The sequence below is a fragment of the Mustela putorius genome, unplaced genomic scaffold (genome assembly GCF_011764305.1).
Source record: "Mustela putorius furo isolate JIRA1106 unplaced genomic scaffold, ASM1176430v1.1 tig00000738_pilon_pilon_pilon, whole genome shotgun sequence".
NCBI classification, from domain to species: domain Eukaryota; kingdom Metazoa; phylum Chordata; class Mammalia; order Carnivora; family Mustelidae; genus Mustela; species Mustela putorius.
This window is the reverse complement of record NW_025421463.1, coordinates 9990194-10012807: the sequence shown is the minus strand read 5'-3', so window position 1 is coordinate 10012807 and position 22614 is coordinate 9990194. Positions and strand designations below refer to the sequence as shown.

Genomic DNA, 22614 nt, shown 5'->3' with positions numbered 1-22614 from the left:
AGGGGAGTTGATATGATATTGCATTTCTTTGTAACACACGTAACATGGCTGCTCTGTCAACTGCTCTGCTGTGAAAATCTGGCTTTCTTAGAAGGAATTACCTTTGTCGTGAGGACGGCCCAAGTATAGACCTATGACGGATGGGCTAATCATCTTTGATTAAAAAATACCCCCCCCCAATTTTTACAACATCATTACAACACCGTTTATGGACCTTATGTGATAATCTAGTTTCAAAGCACTAAATATGTATCTCTTGAGTGAATGAATTCACTGTGTCCTGGACCTGAGAAGATTCTGAGATGAAGAAGATTCCCCCTCTGGTCTTTATGAATCTCAAGGTCTGCCAGGAAGACAAATAGGTAAGCAGATCTATATAAGGGTGTGATTAATGCAACCAAAGAAATGTTCTTTTTATTGTTTCCATGATCCATTTCTTCAAAAGTGCTTAATATTTAGCTCCTATGAGGTGCCATGCTGTAAGCTCAGGAGCAGATAGACAGTGGAAGAAAAAAAAAAAAGGGAGAGATGGCCCCAGCCTCTTTGAGTTCATGGTTTGTCACCCTATCTGTGCAGGAGGCAGTCCATGATAGTAGCTGGGTGCCTGGGCTCCAGCCCCATGCTGTGTGGGTTCACATCCCCGCTGCCTTGCTAGTTCTACAACCTCGAGTAAATTAACCAACCTTTCCATGCTTTAGTGTCCTCTGTCCTCTGGACCCCAAATTAGCATAGTACCAACTTCATAGAATTGTTATAAAGCTCAAATGAATTAACATTTGAAAGCAGAATGATGTTCATCAATTAGGCAAATAGAATGACATGTAATAGACTTGGGTTCTTTGAATTTTTGCCAGATTCACAGTGTACCTGTACTATTTATTGTCTTTAAACATTAAAAAATATGTTTGTCCACATCCAGCCAAAATAACAAGTGTCGCATGGCTATCTGGGCTACTCTGGCATGGATGCAATGATTGTAAGGGGCACCTCCTCTGGGAAGGTCTCTGGTCCCCGGGCAAGACTGGCAACTCCATCCTCTGGGCTCCTACCGTACATTGGGCTGGATGCTATTAAGTGCTCATCGGAATACCCAGAGTTCAATGATCATTCTTGGCTAGTTGGCTAGTACGAGGCGGATGCTTTTGTGCACCCTGCCTCCCTAAGCCCAGGCCTGTAAAGATTGAGAGTAAGAAAAAATTCAGCTGCTAAGCTGGTTGCATAAAGCACTCCGTGACTCACAAATAGTGTAGATGCCTCCATGTACCAATGGATCCATCCAGAGAAAACACACAGAACTGATGCTTACCAGGTAAGGGACACAGCCCCTTAAGCTTGAGGGAGCTTTGGAATAAGCCTGGGGCAGGGCCAGAGAAGTTGTGTGTCTGGGGCTGGGTGAGCAACGAAGGGTCATGTTCTCAAGCTGTTTTGGACTCTCCATTTCTATAAGGTAAGGTGGGGAAGAGCAGAAACTCGTCTATACTGTCCAAGTGCCCAGGAGCAGGGACTAAACTCAAAGGTGTTGCTGCAAAAGAGAGAAAATGAGTCTTTTTTTTTTTTTTTTTAAATCTCGCAGAGTCTAGAGGAAGTCATACCTCATGTTTATTTCAGAGGGTGTAGGAAAGGGTTCACTCGGCAAGCAGCGGTAAAAATTCATTCTAGGCGGAGGGAACAGGGCAGAAACAGAGGCACCCAACAGCATGAAATATTTGGCTTATTATTGACATTGGGGCCCTGTTTTGTGTAAGAGGTCAACTGAAGAGTCTCAAGAGAAGAGAATATAGAGGTCAGTAGGGGGCCAGTCAGTAAGCAACTTGAGGGTCCCAAGATACATCCCTTTAAGAGGTTGAAAAAGAACAAAAAACTCCCCATGCCAACCACTACTGCTTGCGTGCATTCTGAAAAAATGTCTTCAAATAGAAGCTCCCCACACCCATACTTCTGCAATAACCAGTCCGAGGAATCTGGCATTTAAAGACACAAATGTTTCTGAAATATCCCACCGCAGCAAAGTATCTGAAAGTGTTTCTTAATTGTTAGGAAAAAAAAAAAAAAAAAAAAACCAAAACACTATTTCTGTACATGCTCGGAACACGTTTTTTAAAACACCACCCTTCAAACACACCATCTTTTCCGGCCCCAAGTGGCTGAGGATGGTGGTGCTAAGTGGTTTAATAGAGACGCTGTTGTCTCTCCCCTGCACATCACGCCTCCACTTCAATGCATAATTTTGTTTTTTCGCTGGGTAAGTGCCCTAAAAGGTTGCCATAGATGTACAGCCCAGCTGGCGGGAGGGAGTCAGCAGCACTGCCACTGTGTAACCAGTTAGGCAAAGGCTTCTGAGAATCCTTTGGCCAAAATGTACTTGAATCCATCCAGTTTGAATGAGCTCCATGCACATTTACCAAAGCCATGACCTCTCCAATCTGCCTCAAGCAAACACACGTCCCCAAACAGTTTCCTGTGGAAAGCCAGCTTGGAAAGAGAGGATGAGAGGAGAGAATCCGTCGGGTGCTCATTTTACAATGGAATTCAAAGGTAGAATGTATTGGATTCTGTTCTTGGCCTTGGGCCAGGGTTCTTCCCCTCTGCTGCCACACCCCCTCCAAGAAATCGTTGGGCCACCTGCCCCCTGCTCCATGTTCACCAGCCCTGTCCTTCCTTGAATGCATATACTGGTCATGGTTAGTAGCGTGCGTTCTAGCTCTTGGGTATCTTGCTTTGAACTTCTACTTGTCATCGTTGTAGTCACCTCCTTTGTAGTACCAGCAATGGGAGTCCTGGGATTCAGGAATCTGGAAGGGCTGGTACTCCCCGGACAAGATTATCTCTCCCATCCCCCGGGGACTCTGCTGGGGCTGCTATCACAAAATACCATAGATTGGGGACTGAAATGATAAGAATTTGTTTCTCACAGATCCTGACACTAGGTATCTCTCTCTCTTCCTCTTTTATACAAAGCCACTACTTCCAACATCGCAAAGCCTCATCGTCATGACTTCATCTAACCCTAATTACCTTCCAGAGGTCCCACCTCACACTGGAGGTGAGGGCTTCCACGTATGAATTTGGGGGAACACAATTCAGTCCATAACATAGACCAACTCTTTCTTGACCTGCAGATCTCAGTTCAGATGTCAGTGCCTGCAGAAAGCCTTTGGCAAAACTCTCAACCTGGGTTGACATCCCCCTCTGTAAATACCTCTTACAGCAGCATACATCAAATTGTACCATCACAGGCCATGTTTTTGTCTTCTTCCCCATTAGATTGTGAGTCTTTGAGTGTAGAGCCTTGTCATTTGTCTCTATTCCCAGTGTACATGGTACCTAGTAAGTGTTCAATAAATGATATCACATGATTTGGAGATAAGCAAGTACTTTTGAAGAAATGTGTAATAGATGAGATTATGGTTCATTCCTTCCATGGGTGTTATGAATGCCAATTTATACTTCAGACACCATGAGAACAGCACTGTTAAGGCTTGCTTATTAGTTAACCTCCTAACTAGGTAAGAGAAGGAAGCTAGCTCTTACCTCTGTTCAATGGGACCCAGATTTTCTTTCTTTCTTCTTTTTTAAAATTCAATTAGCTAACATATAGTACATTATTAGTTTCAAAGGTAGTGTTCAATAATTCATCAAATTTTCAACCAATGAGTTCACTTCAGTCCTGTCTGATCCTACCCCTCCCCCCATTTAAAAAATTCACCAGTTTAAGTCAAAGTTTATCTCTGAACCTAGGAAGGCAGATCCTGGGGACAGAGTCTTGAAGAGTGACTTTGCGCTGGACAGGATGGGAGAATTTTTTGTTCATGAACCCCCTATAGCTACAACTTTTGGTTCTTTCCATTCTTTCTCAAACCATCTTACATCTTCAGATCATGTGGATGCTTCTGACAGGCAGAGAGGAAGCACATATGGTGAGCTGGGAAGGGAGATGGCCAAGAATGTCTGCCTAGACTCTGCTCACCGACTGATTGATTGATTGATTGATTTTCATAGTAATGCAAAACAAAGTGTGGTCCTTGGTCCAGCAGGCAGTGCCATTCGGAATCTTGCTAGAAATTCAAATTAGTCTACTGATTCAGAATCAGAAAGTGGGCAAGAAGGATGGGAACCACTGGGCTCCAGAGAGAGTTTGTGAGTTTCCTCATTTCACTCCTTCTATACTTGGAACAAAGCTTCCGGATCACGAGCAAGGGAGTGGGTTGCCTGCCACTAACTGTATTTCCTTATCTGGTGTTCCCTAGCAAGGCATGGTTCCTCTCTTGCAGGCCCTGCTAGCCTAGTCTGGTCTTGCACACTTGCTTTTTCAAGTATCTGTAACAACCCACAACATCAGTTAGTTTGGACCCACCTAGCCTTTTATCTAAAATTAGCTGCATTAATATGTAATATATCACATATTACAATTACATTACGTATTACAATATGTACTACGTAATAGTAATGTTCCCCAATCCTCATCACCTGCTTGCTCCCCCATCCCCCAAGGCAGAGTACAGTGCGTGGTCTAATTTCCCACGTGAACATGGAAAAATGAGGAGGACAAACTAATGGCATCACGTGTGAGGGCATTATAGAATGCATGAGGAATGCTCAGTGCTATGTCTCTGTTTCTTCCACCCAAGGAGAGTAACACCAATATAGTTGGGATCTCTGGTTGAGGGTCCCTGAAGGATGGCTCACAAGCAGGTATGGATTTCTTCATTCCAGCTTGCCGTCGTATGGTCTGCACATCCAGAGTGGAGACAATTTGAGTGGTAGACCATTATGCATGACAAGGAACTCTACCAAGTGAGAAGAATCTGCCTCCCCACATCCTCCCTTTCTTCTGTGGGCTTGCTTCCACGGGGTCTCTGCATATCATTTGTATCTTGGCATCCTGGCAGCAGCCACAGAAGACCTTGTGCCATTTCTCTTCTAGGTAGTTGTCATCAGCTTGTGGGGGCAGATGCATGCCTCACACAGACTAAGAATCCTGACCGTGACCCAAGGATAAAGGAGTTGCGCCTTTACTCACAATACATTCAATTGTGCAACATAAATGGAGCTTCTTTATTTCCCCAAGACTGTTATGATTGTCCCCACCTTCTACCCTACTGGGTGGGTCCAACCCAGTAATCAAAGTCCAGTGTCTTAGGCTTTTTCTTTAGCTTTGTAATTAATTGATTTTCAGAATGTTCTTTTTCTCCCGTTTCTCTGCAAAATAGAATCTGAATGAAAAGGGGGGGGGTTGTCTTAGGTGACTCTAAGGAGGTAGTGGGAGGAGAAAGACAGGGTCTTTGAATTCATTTCAGATCCTTGGAATCCTTCCTGACAATTGTTGCAGAGGGGCTGGTCAGAGTATCTCCAGGGACATGTAGAGCCCTGAGGCACACTTCATCTGATGCCATCTGCTTTGTGTTTTTAATAAACTTTTTATTTTAGAACAGTTTTCGATTTACAGAATTATTGTGAAGTGAGTCCAGAGAGCTCCCATACATTGCACACTCTGTTTCCTCTATTATTAACATCTTACATGAGTATGGTACATTTGTCACAATTAATGAACCAACAGTGATACATTATTATTAAGTAAAGTCCATACTTTATTCCGATTTCCTCAGTTTCTCCTGTTTCTGTTCTAAGATTCTATCCAGAACATGGCATTGCATTTGGTCACCATGTCTTCTTAGGCGCTTTTTGATTGTGACATTTTCTAAGAGCTCCCTGGTTTTCAATGACCTTGACAATTTGGAGGACCATTGGTCATATATTTTGTAGAACATCCCTCATTTGGGATTTGTCTGATGTTTATTTCATGGTGAGACTGGGGCTATGAGTTTAGGGGGCAAGAACACAGGGATAAATTTCCATTTTTATCACATCATACCACCTCAAGGGTACATGGTATTGATATGACTTACAGCTGTTGATGTTGACCTTGATCACCTGACCAAGGTAGTATATGTCCGGTTTCTCCACTGTGAAGGTATCCTTCCCCTTCCAGACTGTCCTCTTCAGAAGGAAGTCACTACGCACCGCCCACATGCAAGAAGTGAAAAGTAATGCCCCATCTGCACCAGAGATTTGTCTCCTTATTTATTTATTTGTATCAGTATGGACTCTTGGATGTTGATTTTATAGCTTGGGTTATAATCTAATAGTACTTTATTTATCTTGTTGCTTAAGTGATTCCAGCTCTGGTCATTGAGTCCCTCCCATTGACTGTTGTGTTCTTTGACATGCTTGCATCATTTTGTGTGTGTGTGTGTGTGTGTGTGTGTGTGTGTGTGTGTGCTGTGCCATCCATTTCTATGGGTTGCCATGTGTGCTGGCTCTGCTGGAGATGGTGGTCTTGGGTATTTGCTTCTGCAGCTTTTAGGTGGCTGCTGTGGCATTCCCCTTGGCAACTCTGAGTCTTCTCACTGTAGTAATAGGTGTTCCGGTCCCTTGGCCACAGGTGCAGGTCACAGGGGCCCAGGAGTACTCCTTGTCTCTTATCCATCTATCCACTCTGACGGCCATGCTGGTAAATTTGCCTCATGCCACTTGAGTATGATGCCAAGCTGCAGGCTGGAGTCTGGGGCTGCTGAAGCATTTCCTACCACATTCTACTTCCATTCTTAGTCAAGTTCCTTCAAGGAAATGCATGCATTTTTCTTCTCACCTCCCACGCCGTCCTCAGCTTGCTGTTATCTGTCTTCACCACTCTACTGAAATGCTTCCTGAGAAGATCTCCACAGATCCCCACATGGCTGAATACAAGGAATGCTTTTCAGCATTCAGGTCGCTTGGTCTCCTGGCCATTCTCAGCACTGTTGACAAGAACTTCCCTTTCTTTTGGCTCTTGGGACACACTCTCTCCTGCTTTTTCTCTAACCACCTCAGTCTTCCTTAGCCACATCATGCTCTACCCAGCCTTGAAATGTCAGAGCCCCTTGGGGTGTCATTCTGGATCTCTTCTGTTACTGTACTCTCCCTAGGTAACTGCTCTCATATTTACCCCAAATGCACTGTCTTCAGTATCATTTTATAAACACTAGTTGTGCGTGGATTTTTTTTGGAAGTAGATGAAGAAGGTGAGTTTTTATCAAGGAACTTTGGGCTTGGAACAGAGATACTATGTGGGGATGCGGGAATCCAGACCACAAGGAATTAGCAGAAATTCCACCGTATTTGAGGGCTCCTCCACGTCATGATAGCGGGAATCTGAGGCAATTATACTTAGATATCAAGAACCAGGGATTCAACTGGTACACTGTTTTATTCTTTTTATCTTGGTTGAGGTACAGTGAGGCCAGACACAAATCAAGAGAGAGCAACTAGAAAGAGTTTTGCTGTTTTACTTCTCTCAGCTCCCTGGGGATTAATAGCATACTATTCATGGACACTCAGGGGAAGTACTATAGAGGGTCATGAGGTAGAGGGGAGGTACCCATAGGCCAGAGCTTTACTGTGTGTTCTGCAGGAGGTAAAGTTGCGGTGGGGCAAGTAGTTCTAGGATAGACAAATTTGAATAACTTCAGGAGGTTGTGGGACAGAAGGGCTCTCTCTGGTTGTCTGGTATGTGACCCTGGTGCTGTAAGGGCAGGTGGACAGTGACCCAGAGTGTAAGCCCTACAAGGTAGGTGGGTAGAGGTGTGAACTTAATTAATGGCTCTACAAGGGGAATTGACCATCCTCTAGCCAGAGCCTCAAAAGTAGGTTAAGACATAAACAAACAAACAATATTACATCCATACCATGCCCCACCTCACTGAAATACAAGGTCTGGGAGTGTGATGACAGCGTCTCCCCTGTTACCTGGTATATTGTCAGGATCTACAATGGGTATCTTGCACATAGTAGGTGCTCAATAAATCACTGTTGAAAGAATGTATAAATTCTTAAAAAGAACAGTTGGACTTTGCATCATCATGAATAAATACAGTGACAAAGAAAACCTATAGATATCTTAAGAAACCCAGAGAAGATATCTACTCAGGTTTTTACCCCAAAGATACAGATGTAGTGAAAAGAAGGGCCATCTGTACCCCAATGTTTATAGCAGCAATGGCCACAGTCGCCAAACTGTGGAAAGAACCAAGATGCCCTTCAATGGACGAATGGATAAGGAAGATGTGGTGCATATAAACTATGAGTATTATGCCTCCATCAGAAAGGACGAATACCCAACTTTTGTAGCAACATGGACGGGACTGGAAGAGATTATGCTGAGTGAAATCAGTCAAGCAGAGAGAGTCAACTACCATATGGTTTTACTTATTTGTGGAGCATAACAAATAGCATGGAGGACATGGGGAGTTAGAGAGGAGAAGGGAGTTGGGGGAAATTGGAAGGGGAGGTGAACCATGAGAGACTATGGACTCTGAAAAACAATCTGAGGGTTTTGAAGGGGCGGGGGGGGCAGGTTGGGGTACCAGGTGGTGGGTATTATAGAGGGCACGGATTGCATGGAGCACTGGGTGTGGTGCAAAAATAATGAATACTGTTATGCTGAAAATAAATAAAAAATAAAATTTAAAGAAAAGGTGGTGGTCAAAATCAGAAGTATAGTATCAGTGTATAAGAACAGTTCACAATGAGCAGGAGGAGTTCCTTAAATATCTTGAACTGCACAAAAATGACAGTGTCAGCACTATTTGAAGCAAAGAACAGGAAAAAGAGATGGGCAGTACTAGAGAAAAATGGTAGAAAAGCTCTGTCTCTATCCCTCTTCATGGGAAGATAGTAATCCCATCAAGGCAGTCCCACACCCCCCTTATCTGAACCCAATCATCTCCTGAAGGCTTAACCCCCATACCCCATCCCATGGGGGAGGGGCAGGATCAGGGCTCCAACTTGTGAATTTTGAAGGACACAAACATCTAGTCCATATAGTCAACAAATTCATTTTTTTGGATAGTTTATTCTAACTGAAAAGCGTTCTGCCTAATGCAGGTTACAAACTGGGGAACGGTGAATAAGCAGCTTGCAGGTTGACTTGCAGCCATAAGCAGGTGGGACGCAGATGTCATCCATGGGGAGAGGGGACAGGAACCACTTTGCGTGAGTTGACAACCCATAGCCTCACATATCAAACCCCAGAGTGCTGGAGGGAATGTCAGCCGGTCCCACAACCAAACTCGGTGATCCTGGAGAGAAGCCCAGAGTGGTGGAGGGGGGGAAGACAGTCACGGACCTGTTCTGTCCCAGCATCTGAGAAAGTAGACCCTTGACACCATGAAGCATTAAACTTTAATCCCATCAAGTTCTAGTACAGACAACAAATAGATGGTTTACCAACATTTAAGAGAAATACATCTCTTGGCACTAACGTGGTTTCACATTTGTTAAATCGCAGATTTTTTTTTTAAAGGTTATGTGATTGGGTAATAATGAAAGGCCACGGAAATAATAATAATAAATTCCCTGCGGACAGGTCCCTCATCCTTCCTCGTCACAGCACCACCCTGCCCCAGAACAGGGATGAGCACTTAATGGATGATGGACAGTATTTCTTGAATAAACTAATAGCAATAGCTCATAGTTATTGAGCAATATGGGCCAGGCAAAGATATAGAGATGAAATCTATTAAAATTACAGATAATGACTATCATAACAACACTTACAGAGGAAATCGTGTATCAGGCACCGTTCTAAAAGATTGTACGTATTATGTCAGTAAATCTCATTAGCCATTATGGCTTGAGTTATGTCTCCCCACAAATTCGTATGTTGGAGTCCTAACCCCTGTTATGTCAGCCTGTGGCTCTACGTGGAGATAAGACCTTTAAAGAGGTAATGGAGGTAAAATGAGGTCAGTAGGGTGGGCTGGGCTCTCGTGCAACATGGCTGATGTCCTTCCGAGAGGAAGAGACCCGGACAGAGATACAGACACGTGGAGAAGGCCAAGTGAAGACCCTGGAAGGAGACATCTGTCTACAAGCCAAGGAGAGAGCCCTCGGAAGAAACTAGTCTCGCCATCCCCGATCATGGACTTCCAGCCTCCAGGACAGTGAGAAACAAATTTCTGTTGTTTAAGCCACGTCGTCTGTAGTACTTGGTCATGGCAGCCTGAACGGGTTAATACGTTCACCCTCATAACCAGGCGGTATTCTGCTCTGCTTCGTGCAGCAGGTAGTATGCGGTGATAACTAATGTCTACGGAGTCGGTAACCAATGGAGGCTCCATACCAACTTTCTGCCTGAAATCTGAACCATTCTGTAGCGTCTCACAGCTTTAAAAACTGTCTTCAGAATTTCGCACTGCATTTGCTACTCCTTCTTCCATGGATTGCTATCTATTGACTTCTCTGTCCACACGCGGGGTACCTGACCTTGGTCTACAGTACCGGGTCTCCCAGAAGAGACTCACCCCAGGTTCCTACCCAAAAGCTCACAGAATCCTATAGGATCTACGGTCCTCTTATACTTGGGGGGATTATTTGGCCAACCACACATCAGGGAGCTGTTAACAGAGATTATGCATTAATTCAACAAACTTATTTGTGGGGCTCCCACTACGTGCTAGACTCTTAGTACACACTAAGGCTGTGGAAATGATCGAGGGTGTCTGCTTCAGTAAGTAGAGATCCAAGTGGAGGAAGCAGAAGATAAATGGAGTCACAAAGGAACAGAATAACGTCAGGCAGTGCCGTGAAGGGAGTAGGACAGGGACAGGATGACCCTGGGCGAGGCTCCTTTAGGCACAGTGGTCCAGGAAAGTGGCTCGGAGCTGAGAACTGTATGGTAAGGAGGGGCCAGACAAACATGGTTTTGGGGAGGAGAAATGCAGAGGGAGGCAGCTGTGCATCCTAAGAGAAGGTGTCTGGCCCTTGTGGGAAGGAGTTGGAGCCACAGAAGGAGCTTGGACTTGGCTTGGGGAGGCTGGTCTGAGGCTGAAGTACCACCAACCACTCCTGTGGCCAGAGAGTTTGAGCTGTTACAGAAAAAAAAACAAGATCTGGTCTTTTGGGGGAGGGAAGAAGATGCTGGAGAAATGGCCCAGGAGGGTTTATTGAACAAGCAAGACACTGAGCATTCTTGGGTTTTTATTTTGATTTTCTCTTTACTTTGAAGTGTTGGGTCATTATCAGCCCACGTGACAGAGAGAGGCACATCTTCAGAGTTGGAGAGCATGCTGTTTGCACAGGGCCTAACAGGTTTGCCTCATTAGTGAAAGAGATGCATTCATGCTCGGGGGGCAGTGAGGGGTCTTTTCCATTTACCAGGCTGAACACATGTGTGAGGCTGCTGGGGAGCACGGAAAGATAGAGGAAGGAGGTCAGCAGCCACCACTGCCTCTTGGGGACAGGCTGCATCCGCGCCACGATGACGAGGGTCTCAAGGGAGGGGAGGGCACAGCTCCACAGCTCCTATGGAATCGGAAAACGGAAAGCTAAAAGCCTTTGCGAAGCTGTGCAGGGAACATCAGTCCCACATCTGGATCTTGCAGGCTGGGCTCCAAGTTCAGGACATGCGTGGTCACGGGTTCTTCAGCTCAGCAGACCGGATTTACACCATTGGGTACCCTGGGGTCTGGAGATCCACACCAGGGCGTGCGATGGAAGAGGTGATGTGGCCTGGGGAAGAGCCCAGAACCATCTTCAGAAGCCCCGCATCCAGCCTGGCTCTGCTGTGTTTTGTGCAGTCTTGGGTCAGGATGATGGACACGTAGCAGGAGACAACGAGAAGAAAAAGTGGGCAAGATTTAGGGATGTGGGAGGTATTGCTCCTGGATGCCAGAGATGGTGATGGGATCCGAGTCAGCGGGCAGGGGGACGACTGGCTTTGGGACTGTTGAGTGAGAGCCCCCACCCCCGCCCCCGCCCGAGCACCAGGAAGAATTATGCATTTTGGAGAGGAGGCAGTGGATATAAATGCAGCTTTGCGCATCTCACTGCGGGAGTAGCAGGTCACAGAAAAGACTTTTTCTCTCGCTCTAGAGTGCCCCAGGGGTCAGTGAAAGTGGCCCCGAAGGTGATGACTTTCTACCCACATCTCTGGCCTGCCTTCCAAATTGTTGGACCCAGGCTAGCCACGGGCAGAGGGTTCTCCAATATTGGGGCTGGGAATACTAAGACTGTGAACGGGTTCAGCTCTCTGCAGCCAACAAGGAAAGTCACACGTGCCTCTTGGTGCCCCTTCTTGGCCGATGACCCATCGACCCTATCTGTCATAGCCTGTTTTTCATGAGTGCTAAGTGATGGAAGACAGACAATTAAGCCAGAGCCCGAGGACTTCATCTGCTGTTTCCTTAATTGTTTTCCTACACATTCTTTATAAATAGATTTAAGCAAGACACTATGTCCTTTACATTGTACATTTCTGTTGCTATGGAAACAGTTGCTTTTACCCTCCCCCCCTAACAGCTTAGCTATAAAGAAGTTAGCACCTGTTTTTCCAGGCAGGTAAATTACCTACCAATCCTTGAATTCCAAGAAGGTCTCCACGAGTTGGGTGGAGGAACCTGCGGATGGCGTGTCTTAAAGAGAAGCATGAGGTGAGGGTCTGGGATTTCCAGAAAATACGATCCATCCTTGCTAACCCTTCAGCTGACAAATGACTCATTCCATAGATTCCTAGGCTGTTGGAACTGGAAAAGGATCTCTAAAGAGATGCTTATAATAATAATAATAATAATAATAATTAAAAACCACTTTACACTGTACATTCAGTGCACTAACTGCTTTTTAAAGGGATCCTTTCATTAAATCATGTATTTGGAAACATTTACTGAGCACTGGTACTGGGCTGGGGCAGGCACAGGTAGTCATCCCAGAACACGGCAGGTGCCTGTCAGACGGAACAGAGTCAGCAAACATTTCTCGATGAGTGAATAAAGCTGCCCACTCCTCCAGACGTGGGGGATACGGACATTTAACTGGTTAAAATGTTCTGCGCCTCTTGCTGGAATGTGGGTGCGCCCAAAGAGTCATGAGAGCAAACCAAGTCACAGACCTGCTTTAGTTTTTGCAAGAGGTGAGAAAACAAGAGACGAAATATTAGGAAGAGAGTTGGCAACGTCACGTGACTATTTAGGGCGCTAATCAAGTCTAGAACACAGGCGTCCTGCCTCCTAGTCTGATAGCTTCCTCCCACGTCACGTTCTCAGACAGCTCTTCTCAAGCTTTAGCGGGCACAGGAATCACCTGGGGATTTTGTGCAAGAGCAGATTCTGATTCTGTAGGTCTGGGGTGGGGTTAGAAACTGTACTGCGTTTCTGCCAAGAGCCTGAGTGATGGGGATGCTCGTTCACAGACCGAGTTCTGATGCACGAGGCTCCGGAACACTACTGTAACCCTCCGGAGAGCCTGGACCCTTTTTATAATCTCATTACAGCTGTGGACTCTGTGTTGTTTAAGGTTACTTTGTTGATAAGCACAGAAACTTTGGCTAATATACATAGCATAACATAGTGTACATAGCATAGCACAATATAGCATAACATAATCCATTGTATATAATCTAATAACATCACGGTGTATATGAATGCATACATGTATATGTATGTATATATTCATACATGTAGGTATATATATTTTCATATATGTGCATGAATATATACATGATAGGATAATAGAAACAAGGAAAACTTGGAACTTCCAGTCATCAGAAAAGAAGGGGACCGAAGCAGCCCCATGGTCAGACCAGTAGAACCCATGGGCAACCCCTTCAGGGGACCCCTGTCAGGGTGAATATGATCCAATTTCAGAACTATGTCTTTCTTTCTTTCTTTCTTTCTTTCTTTCTTTCTTTCTTTCTTTCTTTCTTTCTTTCTTTCTTTCTTTTTAAAGATTTTATTTATTTGACAGAGAGAGAGACCACAAGAAGGCAGAGAGGCAGGCAGAGGGAGAGGGCAAAGCAGGCTCCCTGCTGAGCAGAGAGCCCAATGCAGGGCTCGATCCCAGGACCCTGGGATCACGACCTGAGCTGAAGGCAGAGGCTTAACCCACTGAGCCACCCAGGTGCCCAGAACTCTGTCTTTCTAATAAAGATACAGTTTTCCAGGGAAGGGAGCCTTGCTGACCTTGCCGAGGTCCAGGACTGGCCTCTCAGCTGGGTGGGTTTGGGAACTCTGAGGGACCATTCCATGTCCACCATGTCCATCAAGACAAGGTTGTTGGCCATATGTGAAGTGGACCCATTTTCTCCAGAAGAGGCCTGCTGGGCTGTCAGGAGATACAGGTGGCCAATATAGGCCATCCCTCCAGAAATATGTCCATACATCCGCATGTCTCAGTCAGCAACCCCATGTCTCATCCTCCAAGGCCACCTACTTGGTCCTGGCCATCCACTCATGGGGGTCTCTGCAGCCTTTCCCTTCAGCTCCCTGATCGACGTCGCCCCCTTCAGTCTGTTCTGCGAACAGCAGCCTGAGAGAGCCCTTTAAAACCCAAGTCCCAGGGTGATAGGTCTTTGCTCACAGCCTCCCGCTGGAATCCCATTGTCCTCTTAGCTCAGTAAAACGCCATGGCACAGGGCTCTGCACGCTGCTACACACCTGCCTCCCCTTAATCTCTCTGTCCTCCTGCCCTGCCGTTCTCCCCTCTGCTCCCCTCACTCCCTTCGGGCCGGCCTCCTTCTCATCTCCTAAACATGCTAAATTCTTACCTCGGGGTCTTCGCATCTGCAGTTCCCTCTGCCTTGGCCACCGCGTCCTGAGGACTGCACCTCTCATTCCCCGCTTTATTCAGATCCCCGCTCAAGTCCCACCTTCTCAAAGACACCTTCTGGCTTAAGTTACCTGGAAAAGCTCCCCGCCAGCCTGCTCACTCTCTGGCCTCTTAGCTTTACTATTTATGGAAATAGGCATCTGCCTAACATTTCTTCTCTCACCGGAATGTAAGCCGCACAAGAGAGGGACTTGAGGATTTTGTAATCCTAGAGCCCGCGGGCCAGGGGCGGGGGAGGGCGGCATTTGCAGGTGTTGTGAAGAGAATGAGCATACACCGATGCTTCACACACACACACAGACACACTCCACACCCACCCACACATACACACTCACTCTACACCCATCCATATATAACAGACTCACACACATACCTACACTCACACACACATTCACATACATACTCCCATGCCCACATTCACACACAGTCACATGCCCACACTCACCCACACTCACACATACACACACACTCACATGCCCACACTCATATACACACCCGCATGTATACTCACATGCCGATACTCACATATACACACACGCTTTCATGCCCTACAGTCACACACACACACACATTTGTATATCCACACTCACACACACACACATATACACACACACACACACACACTCTCACATCCCCACACTCACATACGCACACAAACACATTTTTGCCTGTGGTTTCAGGGGATTTACAGGCCTACCACTTCAGGGTCCACACATCTTGGATCAGCAACCTCTGCCGTGGCCAGGGATCGCCAGCTCTGAGGGGATGGGGTCCTAACAGCTTGGCACCTGTCACCACTCTCTTCCTTCTCCCCAGGCTTACTTTTCTCACTAAGGCAAGGCCATTCCACTCTCTATGGAATTTGGGTGACCCAACTGGAATTACAATAGAGTCAAAGTAAAAACAACAATTGACATCTGTCCAAAGCAAATAATGAAATATATTCAATCTAGGGGCTTTTGATAGATATAAGGGCAGAACAAAATTTTACTTTTATTCAATAAATATTTATTGAGTATTTCCTTCTTACCATTCAGACTTCTAGGTGCTAAGGAAACAGTGGTAAAAGAACAATGATATGTTCTCATGGAGCTTATATTCAGGAAGGGCTGGGTAGACAATAAAATAAAGCTAGGTATGATAGGTAGAGCATGCTAGAAGGAGAAAAGGGCTATAAAATCGGGGAAAGAGGGATAGGCTGAGCCTTTGATGAAGGGAGTTGTAAATATAAACAGAATTTTCAGAGAGGCTCTCTCCATTGGAACAAAGAGTGGAAGGAAATGTGGCAGGATATAAAGATATCTAGGGAAGAGTGTTCCAGAAAGCAGAAACAGCAATTGCAAAGGCCCTGAGGCAGGAGTCTACTTAGGGTGTTTGAGTCACAGCAAAGAGGGACATGTGGCTGAGATGGAGGGAGCCGTGAGAGATGACAACATGAGAAGGAAATGGAGTCACACCAGAAAAGGTAGGGCCTCATGGGCCAAGTTAAGAATGACTTTGGTTTTTACTTTGAGCCTGATAAAATTCTTTGCAATTCTGGAAGGAGCAAGTTGCAATTCTGCAAATCCCATTTTAGCAGGATCCAATTGGCTTCTGTGTTGAGAGTCAACTCAAGGGGAAAGTAGGGAAACCACGGCACCATTCAGATCAGTCATCCTCATCCAACAAAGAAAATCCACCTTTATTCTCTCACGCATCCTGGTGGGTCTCATTTAGAGCCGATATCACGGGAATGTGGAAAGATGTCATTATTGTCTGTGACTAAAGCTAGCCTGGGGAGACAGCTGCCATTCCCTCCAGGCAATGTCCCAAAGTTCTCAAACAGAAAGTCAAGCCATGTGTTGTTTGTTCCATCAAGGTAGACAATCCCCCTGAGAGCTATGTGGCCTGGCAGATGTGGAGTGATCATGCTTCTCTAGGGTATAGTGGGCATGAAGCTGGGTGATATGGGTAAAAACCTAAGAAATGATTTTTATTTTTATTTTATTATTATTTTTTAAAGATTTTATTTGTTTATTTGACAGAGATCACAAGTAGGCAGAGAGGCAGGCAGAGAGAGAGGGGGAAGTAGGCTCCCTGTGAACAAAGAGCCTGACATGGGGCTCGATCCCAGGACCCTGGGATCATGACCTGAGCTGAAGGCAGACACTTAACAACTGAGCCACCCAGGCGCCCCAAGAAATGATTTTTAAATCAGGGGCCTCCCCATAAGTTGAAAGTAGTTCAATTCAGTCAATTGTTGACTGAATTCATGCTATGGAATTCAAGGCTTGGAGACTCAGTCAATTGAAACCCTGTTTCAAAAATGAGTGGGTTATGGGTGGTCTGCTGTTCTATTATTAAAAGAAGAATGGGGGCGCCTGGGTGGTTCAGTGGGTTAAGCCGCTGCCTTCGGCTCAGGTCATGATCTCAGGGTCCTGCGATCGAGTCCCGCATCGGGCTCTCTGCTCAGCAGGGAGCCTGCTTCTCTCTCTCTCTCTCTCTCTCTCTCTCTCTCTGCCTGCCTCTCCATCTACTTGTGATCTCTCTCTGTTAAGTAAATAAAAGAAGAATGGATCTGCCCTGAGAGTAACATATGGAACACTAAGAGCCTGGTTGGTGGATGAATGCACCTGTTTTTCTGTTTTTATTTTTTCATGTCCGAAGACCCGGGACCAAATTCTGGACAAAGTTAGAGGCCTGCAGAGTTTTTCATGCCAAGGCATTTCAGATGTCACGTGATCTCCCCATCTTACTCGTCCGGAAACTGAGGCTCCGAGAGGGCCAGGAAATGGTTGGACGTGGGCTAATTACTCCCTGAATTTTGTGGCTCACTGCAGGAAAGTTTGACTTTTTCATTCATGCCACAGTCCACCGTGGACGAGCGGAGACTCTGTTCTTAATAGTCCCTTGGGAAGCCAGGTGCCTTCCACGCTGTGGCTCCTCCCTGTGACAAGTCTCCAGAGACATTTCGGCTCAGCTGCAGAAAGAGTGAGAATCACGCCAGAGAGGTTTTTAGGGGCTGGACTCAGCCGTGACGCTCGTCACTTCTGCTCACATCCTGTTGACTCCAATCCCCCCGTTTTGTGGCCACGACGAGGAAATGTTGTCCGGCCACGTGCCTGTGAGGAAGAGAATGTGGAGGCTGGTGCACACGCGTCCTGTCCACCAGAACCAAACAGGGAGGAGCCGGCAGAGGCGTGGCTGGGGAGCAACGCAACAGAAAAGTCAGGACTGCCCGAAGCCTCTTGCGTGTTTGCATGGGGCATTATCCTTCCTACTACCCGTGGTGAGATTCCACCCCATGCAGTGTCCCCGTGCTGACTTGAGTCCAGAGAAGCACATCTTGCACTTTGTAGGAAGGGTAGGAATGATACTCAGCAGATGGGCTGCTCTCTGCCAATCATGCCCCCTCCCCTCCACCGTGAGCAGATCCTGCAAATTCCATACAGCAGACCTTAACTCCTTTAATTCACGGACGGATTTAGTTGCCATCAGTGGTTTGCACTTCGGCATGAATCGGTTTTTGATTATTTCTGTGGTTGAAAAGACCTGGATGGTGACAAGAAGGGATTATGTGGGCAAAGGGACCCGAGCCATGTCTTCTGTGCTCCTTAGGACATTTAGGTATCCACGACGCTCTGTGGTACAGCCTCAGGGCTGCGTGGACGGGACCAGAACACTTGTTAGCAAGCTGGTTTTGCCAGGACTAGACGCACGGAGAGCTTCCGGTTAGAAAATAAATCGGATTAAGGACAATATATTCTTTTAGCAGTACAAAAGGGAGCCAGCCCTAGGCCCGCCCTGACTTCCTGCTTGCATCGAGATTGGACTTCATGCTCAACGTAGGCTGAGCAAGGGAGGCCTTTGAAAGAGCAGCAGAAGTAGCTGGAAGGAAAGATGTTACCACTCTGTTGCAGCTCCAAACACAAACATCCGAAGTCCTGGAATTGTAATAATTAGCTAGGGCTGCCATCACAAAATGCCGCGAGGGCTTAAAAACCAGAAATTTTATTTTTCTCCCAGTGCCCGGGGATGGACGTCTCCAGAAGATCAAGGTACCAGCAGGCTTGGTTTTTCCTAAGGCTTCTCTCCGTGACTTGCAGATAATCCCTTTCCTGCTGAGTCCTCACTTGGCCTCTTGGTGTCTGTCTCTCTTTTTATAAGGACACTAATCCTATCGGATCAGGGCCCCATCCTTACATTAAGCCCTAATCACCTTAAGGGCACCATTTCCAAATACAATCACAATGAGGGGGTTAGGCCTTAAAATATACAAATTTAGAAGACACAATTTGGTCCATAATGAGATCAAACCTCTTGGGGGGAAACACCCATGGAAACACTCTAACTTCTAAGAAAAAGTGCCTATTTGGAGAATAACCCTGGAGGCACACTTCATTCTGAAAAATATCTCAAGAAAACATACAGTGTTTAGCAAAAATACCCACCAGGAAATAAGTCTCAGTAAAAGTGCTCCTTGGGAAAAATATCCTCTGGGAAAACTACTTATTTTGAAAATACTCACCATGAAAATATGCACTGGGCAAAACAGCCACTGGAAAAAAGTGCAAAAAAAGGGAAAGGGAAAACCTCTGGAGAGAGAGTCTTCCTGGGAAAAATGCCTTCCAGAAAAATTTTCACCAAGAGAAATGGCCACTCAAAAAATGCACCGAAAAATATCTGGGAAAAAAAAAATCATTCCTAGTATGACAAATACCTACAGAAACGTATTCTGGGGGCGCCTGGGTGGCTCAGTGGGTTAAGCCGCTGCCTTCGGCTCAGGTCATGATCTCAGGGTCCTGGGATCGAGTCCCGCATCGGACTCTCTGCTCAGCGGGGAGCCTGCTTCCTCCTCTCTCTCTGCCTGCCTCTCTGCCTACTTGTGATCTCTCTGTGTCAAATAAATAAATAAAATCTTAAAAAAAAAAAAAAGAAACGTATTCTGCATTGAATAAATTGAATTCACTGGGAAAATATGCATGGGAAAATTCTATTCATCTGGAAAATGTCCTTTGCCAATACAGATACTGTGAAAAGCAGGAAACTGTCATTTATTCTGTTTATGTCAGGTGTCATGCATTCTTCTAATGGCTTCATGTCTAGTCACTCGGTTAGTCCTCGTAAAAGCTCTGTGAAATAGGTGCTATTTGACATCCTGTTTTACATTTGGGGAAACCGAGGTACAGAGACTTACATAACTTGCCCAAGTTTGCACAGGAAGTAAATGATAGCCCCTGGCTTTGAACTCAAGCAATGATTCATTCATTCACTTATGGAACACCTACTACACGCCACACATTGTGTTAGGCAGTGGGGTCTAACACTGAAAGAGACGTAAACCCCAGTTTTCATAAAGCGATGGAGACAGATTCACAAGCAGATGACGAAGCTTTAGTGCACCAAGCCTTTCTACATTGGTCTCCACCTTGGAAACGGAAGCAAAATGTTTCCACCAGCCTGAAATTCCTTGCTGTGTTTATGAAAGAAGCTAACTGCCCCAGGCCTTTGGTAAATCACAGGCCCCCTAGGAATAACAGCTACTGAGAAAACATGAACCTCCAGGAGAACACTCCCTGGTGTGCTGGGAAAACACATTCCCAGGGGGATAGCTCATCAAAACATGGACCTCTGGGGTCCGGGTTTGGAGCCTGGTGTCTCCACTGCCCAGTCGGGGTCTCTGTTCTTGACCACGCGAGCCCAGCCGAGATGACCAAGCCATGCCCTGACCTGGCTAGTGAAATGGGCTGCGGGAGACATGTTATGAGCTTGGGGGCAATTGGGTGGAATCTGGTGGGAGTTCTGAGCTCTCTACATTTTGAAAAAAGAGTTAGGTACATGTGGTCTAACCACCCCACCCCTGGGGATTAGCTCCATGCTCTCAGGTCTCACCTACACCATTCATCTCACCATACCCACTGCTTACAGAACTTGACAATAAATAATATTTCCAAGAGAAGGAATGTTGGCCATTGAAGGGCAGAGACGTTAACTGCATGGATGCTGGAATCAGATGACCTCATTTCAAACCCTGCACTGCCATTTCCTGGCTGGGCTGCCTTGATGAAGTTCTTTGCAAATTCTGAGCCTCTGTTTCTTCATCTGTGCAATGGGCACAACAATAATTCTCTACCACGGCAATTTGGGGGAAGTAGATGAACTAATGCCTGTCAAATACTCAGCATAGTGCTTGACAAATGGTACATGATCAAGAAATCATTGGGAGTGGCTCCTTCCTTCAGGAAGTTTGTAGTCAAGTGGGTCATCACCCAGGCACCATCCTTCCTCCGAAAATTCCAAATTGGAGACAGGGGCCCAGAAAGGCAGATTATTTAAGTCCAGAATCTGCAACTCAGGTTTTCTCTCTCCTCTGTCGTCTCTAGAGAACATGTGTGCTGTAGGGTTCCATCTGCTTCTGTAATAAAACATAAATTATTAAAACCATAAAATATTGATGAACTGTTTTATAAAACAGAGGGACTTTAATGTATTGATTATGAATTGAGAAAGCCTTAATGAGCTTCAGGAGGAGAAATAATTGAGAAATGATGGTGGGTTGATTCCCTTCTGTGTCCTTGAATGACAAGCAGTTTTGAGAATAAGTTCCCCGCATCACTGTCACCCCGAATTTCGGCCTCTATACCTTTAAAACCAACCTTTCTGTGGACATGAAATGCTGCTCTAAGAGAGAGAGAAGGAGAGGGGGGAGATTCCTTGCTAAAAAGCAACAATGTACTTTGGTTGGAAACTTACATGTTTATGGGTGAGTCCCAGAGACTCTGAAAAACTAGAGGTTAACTGAAGTCCTTTTCATTCTAAGGCGAACCATCCAGGAAGTTTCTCTCACTGACTTTCAGGAAGAATTCTCTCTCCCTTTCATGTTAGGATGAAGGACCCAGGAGCTAGAAGTGAACTTCTTATAGCCCAGGTCAACACTCTCATTTAACGGATGACAAAACTGATACCCACAAAGAGGAATGACCTTGCTCATGCTCTCAGAGTTAATTGGGGTCCGGACATGGCCGGGCACCCAGGTCCCCGACTCCCGTGCTGGTGATGCTTCTACTTCCACATCCTTAGGTGTCTTTCGAATGGTGAGAGCTGTTGAAAGGTGGAGCAGGCTCTTGGGGCTTGGTCTCGGTGCGTGGTGAGACCAGAAGTATGGAACAGATGTTGGAAGGGGATTTGAAATTACCTGGAGTGATGTGGTCACTCTCTCTGTTATCCGCGCTGGCCTGCTGCTCTTCAAAACCTCCAGGTAAGTTTCAGGTTGAAACTTCAGACGTATCTATCTATCTATCTATCGAATATATATAATATATGTGATAAGATGGGAGGGGTTCAGTATTGAAGGAGGAGGAACTGAGGCTCGGTGTTAATGGAGTTTCCAGGATTTGCGCATCCCACTGGTGACAGAACCAAGGGCTGCAAACATTTTCTTTGGAGAACTGGACTACCACGCCACCTTATAATTACATGTGGAAGATAAGGCTTACTGACATGGAACAATCAGAAAATAAGACCACGCCCCTAATGAGGGACTCCCTGTGCTCTCTGAGTGTTTTCAGAAAAGGGCTGAGGTTTTATGGACAACAGAGTTCACTGCCCAGATGAGAGTGATGTGTTTGCAACAAGACCAGCTGCGGTGGGGGGTGGGTGCTGACTTCATTTTGCCTCCGCATATTTCAGAGCTGATCCTGCTAGGAAAGTTGGCTGGAAGAGCACTGAAATACCGGCAGCTGTTAGGTATCTAGCACTTTCTATGCTCCAGTGTTTTACTCCCACTAGCTCATTCTTCTTTCATATCAGTCTTTGAAGCAGAGACTATTCATTGGCCCATTTTACAGATAGCATAAATAGTTGGTGAACACAGATTTTTGTATGTTATATGTGTTATATACTATATTCTTATAATAAAGTAAGCTGGAGCAAAGAAAATGTTATTAAGAGAGTCATAAAGATAATACATTTAGAGCACTTTACTGTGTTTATTGA

The 22614-nt window shown here is 45.8% G+C and overlaps 1 long non-coding RNA gene across 1 annotated transcript; it reads right to left on the bottom strand.

Moving 5' to 3' along the window:
* Nucleotides 1-10999: 10999 nt before the first annotated feature.
* LOC123393093 lies at nt 11000-14797 on the bottom strand. Its single transcript, XR_006607825.1, has 2 exons — nt 14579-14797; nt 11000-11616 (listed from the first exon to the last, which is right to left on the bottom strand). It is a non-coding gene; the product is annotated as an uncharacterized LOC123393093 (long non-coding RNA).
* Between the last annotated feature and the right edge of the window lie 7817 nt (nt 14798-22614).